This window comes from Dromaius novaehollandiae, chromosome Z (genome assembly GCF_036370855.1).
Source record: "Dromaius novaehollandiae isolate bDroNov1 chromosome Z, bDroNov1.hap1, whole genome shotgun sequence".
NCBI classification, from domain to species: domain Eukaryota; kingdom Metazoa; phylum Chordata; class Aves; order Casuariiformes; family Dromaiidae; genus Dromaius; species Dromaius novaehollandiae.
Window position 1 is genome coordinate 10,946,221 of NC_088132.1, and position 8,866 is coordinate 10,955,086.

The following is an 8,866-nucleotide window of genomic DNA, read 5'->3' on the forward strand; positions in this document are numbered from 1 at the left end:
ATTTCCATTTGGCACAAAAGCAGGCCCAGATCCCTCAACTACATGCGGTAATTTCACGAATGAGTCGTCCCATTGATCTCAAGGCCTGTGTCCCCACATTTACTGGCATGTGGAACTGCTCACAGGGTTGGGGCTACAGCTGCTTAAACATCTGGTTTGATGCACTGCCCAAGATATCAACACTTCCCAGCAACAGTTTACAGAGGCAACTATCAGACTGCACGAACTGTGGGACTTAAGAAAAACTAAAAGGGGGAAAAACCCAGTATGACTCACTCAAGCCTATAAAAGGCAATTAAGTAGGGCAAGAAGAAAACAACCAGTCCTTGGCTTAAGAGTCACAAAGCAGTGAGCTGTTGCTTTGTGCTGTAAATTTTCCACTGTTCGTTGCAGAAAAAGGATAGATTTCTGCATAGATCATGATAACATTATTACAGCTATATTTATGGTCTGTGAGCAAGAATTTAACACATTCTAATACATTCATAACAAGCTATATCCTCATAAATGTACCAAAGATACAGTGTTTATCAGATGCATGGAAAATGTTAAAACTATGCTGAGGACAACACAACTAGAGAAGACAGAGGCAAACCCATCATTATGCAGTAGATCGCAGCTACTTTATGTTACCTTTCCGTAAATGTAGAAGATGCTAGAAATTATATAGCCCTGGTGGTCAGTCTGGAACCAGCGACAGACGCAGGGTCTGCTCTCTCAGACCCTGCTAGATTTGTCATATTGACTTCAAAGGAGTGTGTGTGTGAGGAGGAGAGGTTCTTCCAGGTCTCAAACTGGACGGTTTGCCTAAAAGCTAGCTCACTTGTCATTTTCAGCCCTCCAGACTGCTTTTCCAGAAAGCCAGAACTACCTTTTCCAGATCTATTCACAGCCATCTCTGTTCCCTTCTGCTGCTCTCTCCATTTGCCCTCACCCCTTCTCATCCTCTCTACTCCTCCACTCCTTTTTCACTTACCTCCTCTGTGGTGCTGGACCAGAGGTTGCTGGTCCCAGGGGACTCCCCAGGAGGAAAATATGTGACAAGAGTACCTTGCAGGAACAGTGACAAGTGGGTGCCCTTTATAATTTGCCCCATGTAATGATTTTCTCTTTCTCTTCCTACAACCTATAAGACAATCCCAAATACACATGCAATAGGAGGAAAGGCCTTTGAGGGCTGGGACCACAAGTGTTGGATAGTGTTGTGTGTATGCAAAATGAGAGAGAGAGAGTGTATTATACCATGCAAGGGCTCATCCTCCTTTTTCTGTCCAGGACAAGGAGCATCAGAGAATTGAAGCAGTAGCAGCTGAATTACCTCAGACCTGCAAGCAGAGTTTTTCTGCCTGTCCTAGCAGTAGATCAGTGCTCCTACACTCATCTGAGACTGGTGGCTTTTCACTCCAGCACGTCAAGGGCTGGGCAAGCAACCATTTAATGGAGAGCCCTGTCTGTGCATGACTTTCCAGCCTCTGCTTTCTACTTAGCTAAAGCGTCTCGAGCTTTCTTGGTGGCCATTTATCTCCAAGCAACATCCAGCTCCTGAAGCCTGTTTTGCTGACATTATGCCCCAGCACTGGCCCTCATGCATCATGCTCCCTGTATCATTCAGTAAAAGCTGCTTGTATTTAAGGCTTGCAAGGATCCATCAAAAATTTGCAGGCTGGTCCAACAAGAGGGAGCTAAGGGTGACAAACGTATCCCCTCCCTCCTCCAAAGTCCTCAGCAGAGTTCTTGCACATTCCACGTAAACAAAACAACATCTTTTCAAGGAGTCCCTTAATTGTAAATTCACTTACTGTTGTTGTAACTGCTGTTGAGATCCGTCTGTGTTGGCGCTAGGCCATGCTGGATTGACCCTTCAGAGGTGGCCCTTCCTGACAGTAAATGGGGGAAGAGAAGAGAGGGAGGGAAGGGGGAAAGAAAGAGGAGAAAAGGGGATTTTTAGATCATCTCACTGAACAGAAACTGAAGACAGCCTCTGGTGCTGTGTTAATACCGCGTCACTTTGTAAATCCCTTTTCCCCCTGCCACAGACACATCCATTCACATGCACACACTCCACATGCCCCTCAGAAGAAATCTGACAGAGCTGGTGGCCTCAAGTCCAGCAAAAGACACTCATTTACTTTGTCTGAAAAATGCTTCTTTCCCCTGGAAATGCTTTTTACTAAGATCGTTAAAAAGGGTGGAGGGCATCCAAGCTGCAGAGCTGGCAGTGCAGGCACAGGCAAGTGTAGGGCTTCAGCGGTATATAAAACCCTTGCAGATCAGGCTGTCAGCATGCCTGGGTTATTATTTCAGCTTTTCTTTAAGGATAGAGGCATACTTTAGGACCTGAATGCTAAACATGAGCAGGTCAGACTTGCAGTCCTATTCATTTACAGACATAGGATGCAACAGAAAAAGTAGCCTGGCGACATTTTTCGGTATGAATAACTAACCGTGTTTCCTCAGGAATGTGTAATCCAAATCCTCTTTGGTAATAAGGGTATATTTGACTCAGATCAGCAAAAGCTGTGCTGTTAACATGATATGCGTCTCCTTAGCAAACTGCACTAATGAATTTGCTACGCAGGGAATAATCCCTGCCTGCAGAAGATGCAGAGGTGCAGTCATCAGGCTGCTCTGACGTCCTTCACTCCAGACATACTGCTCTGTACATGAGACACCCAAGGTGGATTGGCAGCCTCTCAGGCTGAGAGCACTTGAGCTCACCTATGTTACTATTTGAGGTCATGCTCAATACATTTCCAATCTTTCTCCTCTTTTGGTTTTACTGCCTTTTCATTTGCTTGAGATTTGGGTTGCAGACTTAGCTCATATGGCCTTGTTTTACCTGCATTACTGATGGAGGACACTCAGGTCTTTACACTGTGATGAAACCAAGGAATCTGACAGTTTTTGGGGGCTTTTAAGGGGAAAAAGCTTCTGTGCTGCTGTTACAAATCAAACAATGAAGTGCCATAGACACATGGCCATGTAGACAGCAGGAGATTTTCTCAGTGAGGAAGAGAGCAGTTTGGCATTTGTCCTTCAGTCCTCAGTCTCTCCCTGAATACTAAGCCAATATTAAGTGGGCTTTGCTGTCTTTCCCTAAATGAGGAATATCTTTATTAAGCTCTCATTTCTCTTTAAATGATCTCCGTTCTTGACTTATTCTCACACAATTTGACTGGGCAACATGTACTACTTAATAATGAAGATGGATGATAAAGCAGCATTCACATTTAATTGAAAGATATTTCAAAGAGGAGATGCAGAGTTAAGTCTTCACTTGAGAAAGCACTAGAAGCATACTTCAGCATTACGCCATCTAAAAATGCTTATTGTACTAATCAAAGAGCAGTTAATGCTAAGTTGTTGCTGATAGATGCTTTTACCCATTTATGCAAATACAGAACAATGCCATTAAATTAATTTGTATCTTATAAACACAGAGATTGATGAGCAAAGCCACATTTATAGTCTCTACCTTGCAGCAGAATCAGCTCAAGTAGGATATAGGAGCATCACTCCAAGCCCTAACAGCATACAAAGTTTTAAGATGCCACTTATGAGCCAGTATGACTGAGGACTCCAACCTCCAAGCTCCAACCTCCAACCTGGTTTTTGTGTGCTTGCTTGTCTCCATCCCTTTCACAACAGCTTTTCATTAAAAGGCAGCAATAACCCAAACTCTTTCAGACCCTTCAGAATTGCTTAAAAGAATCAGTAAAAAAGGGCATGAGTTCTTGTTCCATTTTCATTTCATGTGTAACAGGAGCATACAATTTCTCCAGAGAGACAAGTGAGATAGGTGAGGCACTGGGCTATTTTTTTTTAATTGCATTAATGTCTAATCTACTTTTTATTCAGTGCTATTTTCCTTTCTTTGCCAAAGTTGTTTTCTCATATCTAGTAAAAATGACAGGTATCACCCCATCTACTTAGGCTTTCACTAACTTCCTGTTTATCAGAGAAGATACTTCTAAAGTTTTCTTACTGTTTACAAAGATTTTCCTAGAATTTTCCCTCCTTCTATTCCAAGTCCTTTTCAATTTCCAGCCACCATTTGTGCTGTTCTTCACTTCTTTTTGCACAGTAGCATCTCTTTTCATTGTTCATATATAACCCAAAGCTTTTTTTCCCCTCCTTTTCTTTGCCTGTTTTGCCTTTGCCTCCTTACTAATGCCTTTTCACTGTCTGATATTATCCAATAAACCACTACTGCTTTTGTTGTGTCTTTATTTCTTGAAACATTTCTTTACATGGAAGATGAAGTTCTTCTCTAATGATTTCAGAAACGGGGTTGTTGAGGGAAACACCAACAAAACCACCCTCAAGTTGTAACCGTTAAAACTAAACGCTTCTCAAATATAAGGCTTGTAGGAGCCTCTCTGCCCAAATGCTGGTTAACTTATTTGGCCACTCTAGTTTTTTGTGAGTGTCCTGAAGCACTGCAACTTCAAAGCAGTAAGAAATACAAAGTATTTGTGTGCATAAACACACATCATATCTTTTCAGTGTTGCTGGAAGATGCTTGTTTCTGAGTCAGCAGTCAACACTGTTTGGGTTTGTGGATTGTTCTTTTTCTTAGGGGGAAGATCCATCCTCTCTATTCCACTAGCACTGAATCAATAATGTGTCCTGAAGTATTTTTATGTGCCTACAAAAACACTTTCAATCCAAATTGTATTTGTTGTTTTGCCAGTTCTTATGATTTTGTTTCCTTTTTTTGTAAACTTGTTTTATTTACTGCTCTCTCCAAAAAGTGAAAATGAGAAAAACATAGCTTCGCTAAAACAATAAAAAGCTAAAACAAAGCAGAACAGTAGACTTCATGGTTGTGGAGCAAAGCCTGAACATTTGATCCCTTCCCACTCAAAAATCAAAATATCAAGGCTCATAGAAAAGAATTCACAGTTCTTTCTGAGATTTTCAAAGCAGGCTTCAGAAGAGAAGGCTACAAGGGATCTTACTAATGTCTTCAACAATTTAATGGGAAGAGAGAGTGAAGATGGCCCTAGACTATACTTGGAGGGGCACAGTGAAAGCATGAAGGGCAACAGACGCAAGGCGCAACCCACAAAACTCCCATGAGATCTTAGGAATGTTTTTTCCCCAATGTGCCAAACCATTAGAACAAGGTCTTAGAGACGCTGTGGGATCTCTATTCCTGAAGATATTTAAAACACATCTGACTAAGGTATGGAGCTACATGATCTAGCTGGACTTATATTGAGAAAGGGGTTGCACAGGGAACTTCCAGAGCTCCCTTCCAGCTCTCATCGTTTTACAGTTTGTGACACAGGAATTTGGTAACCCTGAATTTCGGTACTTATACCTCCCACATTTGAGAGAATAATCAATGACATGTATATATGGAAACACACTTTTCTCCGAGGATCAGTTTCAATCCATTCTTGACCCATGGAAGATCATAATCATTAGTTATACCCTATTAAAAAAAAAAAAAAAAACAAAAAAAAAAACACTTCACCTACACCCTTAATTTGCAGTGAACTAAGAAGGAAAAGGTTGCAGATGGCTATTATCTTCCTTCTCTCTCTCAAAGTCTGTGAGGGGAGAATAAAAACTCAAGTCTGTTTTATTTTGGGTCTCATATTGTAATGTACTGAATAGAAATGCACTTCAGAGATCTCTTGGATCTGAAAAGCAGGATTGTTCTGACCTAAGCATGAGTATTATAAATTTCAGATTTAGTACAATGCCTCCTGCATTGCTGTTTCTACGTCCAGAAGACATTATGGCAAGAATTTAAACAGTGCTTAGAGATGGTTTCATTCTGTTCACGCTGACTTTGACAATTTAAACTGAGTTATCCTGAAACTCCATCCAACAACAGCAAGCTTCCTCAGCTATTTCAGACAACACACAGCGAACTCAGTGCTTCTCCTTCCAGCCTCCCAGATTTGGATAGTGGGCAGCAGATCGCAGCTGGGGAAATAACCTATTGCAAGCAGCAAGGAGTTCCCTCCAGAGTACAAAAAGCTCCCCTACAGGAACCGGCTAAATCCTTCTTAAAACTGCTTTCTTTTTTTTCAGTGCATCAGATGCAAGTCAGTGATTAATGAAGGCTCAAAGGCCCAGATTTCCCAAAGGAGCAATCAGCCAGGCTCCGAGGGGAGAAAATGACCCTCAGCAGCCAAGGCGAACAGCTGGGGGCAGGTTTGGTAGAGGGATGGGAAGCAAAGGCACTCACAGCGCTACAGCTGCACCACCAAGGAGCCAGCAGCATTACCTGTTCCAGCTGTGTCCAGCCACAGGACTTGGCCTTGCAACCTCTGCTCTCTTTTTTGATATCGTGGTAAGTAACAGGCATAAGAAACTTCCTAATGCAGGGCACTTTCTTTCTTTCTTTCTTTCTTTTTTTTTTTTAACCATGTCTGATGTTCTTCTGAAGGGCCAGAATATGATCTCAATTAATGAAGCACAGCCCTGATGTTTCAGAAAGATAATATCACTGTCTCAATAAAACCTAAATAAACACTGCTTTATCCAATGTGCTGTCATTTATTTCAGCAATCAAATCTGTTCCTCATATACAGCCACAGCTGGTTTCTTCCAGGTCTCACTGTTTCAAAAGACAGTACAGAAGGTTGAACCAGGTCTTCTCAAGGTGTTTTTTTTAATGAAGCTTGTCAGGAATATTCTGATGCAGCTACATTGTTGGTCAGGAAATGCCAGTTCATCAAAACCAAGATTTCGTGGAAATACATCAGTTGTCCTGTTTTCCAGCCAGCTTCACCTTAACTGAAAAAAGGCAGTTTTCCACTTGCAACACAAGCATTGATTTCACACCGTCTTTTCTGTTGCCCCAGACACCACTTTCATTCAGAGGACAAACCACATCTTCTCCTGACAAACACTTTCTGATCTCATAAGCTGATCCCATGTCTTTTGAAATTATTATTGTTCATCATCCAGTAGCACCTAGAAGCCACAGATGATATCAAGACCCACCATAAGTTTTATCAAAATGTCAGAGGATGAGCTCACAAAAAAAGACTGTCTTGATTTTCTTTTTTGTGCAGTGCCTAGCAGAATGGAATTACAGCTTTTAACTTGAGGCTGCCAATAATAAGCCCTACAAAAAGAACAAAATCCCAGTGTGTGCAGATGCCCACAGCTGAGAAGGGAAGCTTGCCTAAAGTCTTAGCATTGGTCTGCAGGATGAGTGCAAACAGCTTGCAGAGAATATTTTGACACTGCTACAGGTTGCCTATTTTCATAAATAGCTCACGACAGACAGTTTTTAAGTATAGCAGTCTATAACTGATCAGTCCCTCCTCAGACACAATCAGCTTCAGGAGTTAATGGTCTCAGATGTTAACGGTCTTGTTCTGCACCCAGTGAAATTCCAGCACACAACGTGCAAGTTCTGCACTGCTGGGAATTGCACCTCTTTCAAATGCACCCTTGTCCTTCTCTGGAGATGGCAGTGCCAGACGCTGCTGATGCCTTCCTCTGTCACAGCCAGAGAAGAAGCAGTCCTGGTGACAGCTGCCCACACTGACAGAAATCCACCTCGCTTTGATGGACTTTGGCAAATCTCACCTGAGAAATTAGTGGAGAAACTGATTGTGCTCTGCTCTGCCTTGTGACCCCAGAGCATCTGAATGCTTCCTGAAGTGACCTGTAAACTGTCTAATTTACATCTGTCCTGGGGTAGTGTTTTCAAAAGCTCCCAAGTCATTTAGATGCTTCTGAAACTTTTACTAAGTCATGCTTGTTTAAAAAAAAATGTAACAATGCAGCATTTGTAATTGGAAGCACTAAACCTGTCTCCACACTTGGTACAGAAAATACAGAACCAGGGATATATATATATATATATATATATATATTTCTATAGTACATTTTAAAGATGTTTGAGAGCATGACCAGAGGTTAAAATTTCTAAAATTTACAGTGTATGCTCAAAAGGGCTCAGTCGAAGTACTGAGAGTTTTTCTGTAGGTCCATCTAAGCTATGCGGACTTCCTATGACATTTCCTATCAGCACCCATCCAGTCCGAAGCTCACTGATTTTATGCAGGATGAGCCATTAAGAGTTAAGACCATCACCAGGAACAAGGGGTTACAAAGAAAGAGTAAAGTGGAAAATAACACTTGTAAAATGCTTTAGTGACAGAAATCTTCCAGGTAATAGTGAAAGGACTTGGCAAAGAAACCTCACAGCAGAGAACTGAGAACTCTTGTGTAGTGATGTAGAGGTCTACACTCTGCTTTCAGTCTTTCCCTATCAGCAAAATCCTTCATGCGGTGACGATTGTTCTAATTATAGAGTAAGAATTTCTTCTGATAAGGAAGCAGTTTGCTCACTATAGCACACTCAGTACATCTGAAAAAACTCCCCTTGAAAGTCAGTGGAGTAGAGTGGCTGTGCACATGCCTAATGTGATCAGCTAAAGACTGAGCAGACAGACTCATTTCTGGCATTTCCTAAAACTTGGGTACTCTGCTTTGCAACTCTAATAATGTTCTTTTAACATAGTCTGTGAGTGTGATAAATAATTCCCTGATTCTACATCAATACTTCAATGTCATCACGGAGCACACTGGCACAATTTCTACAGCTTCAGGGAACACAGCTATAAATAAAACTGCTGTGAGTAGTATTGATATTATCCAGTATTATCAATACAGGAACTGACTGACAATAAAAAAATCAAGAATGATTAACTACAGCATCTAATGGCTTCAGAGCAGCTGCAGCCAGAAATCAATGCATTAACTCAGAGAAATGCCAGTCTCCTGGCTTTCCCTATGGAAACTCTCCAAAGCAGAGCAGAATTTTCCATATTTTTGTTCTTTAAGGCATCACTGGATGGACCGCTGTCACACCCATCTTGAAAACAAC

At 41.6% G+C, this 8,866-nt stretch overlaps 1 protein-coding gene across 1 annotated transcript in view; it reads right to left on the reverse strand.

Annotated features, from left to right (window-relative positions):
* NRG1 (neuregulin 1) overlaps nucleotides 1-1,844 on the reverse strand; it is a 302,969-nt gene extending 301,125 nt beyond the window's left edge. The window contains exon 1 of the mRNA XM_064501188.1: nucleotides 1,800-1,844. The gene's annotated coding sequence lies outside the window, so the exon portion shown is untranslated. The remainder of the gene's footprint in view (nucleotides 1-1,799) is intronic.
* Nucleotides 1,845-8,866: the final 7,022 nt, after the last annotated feature.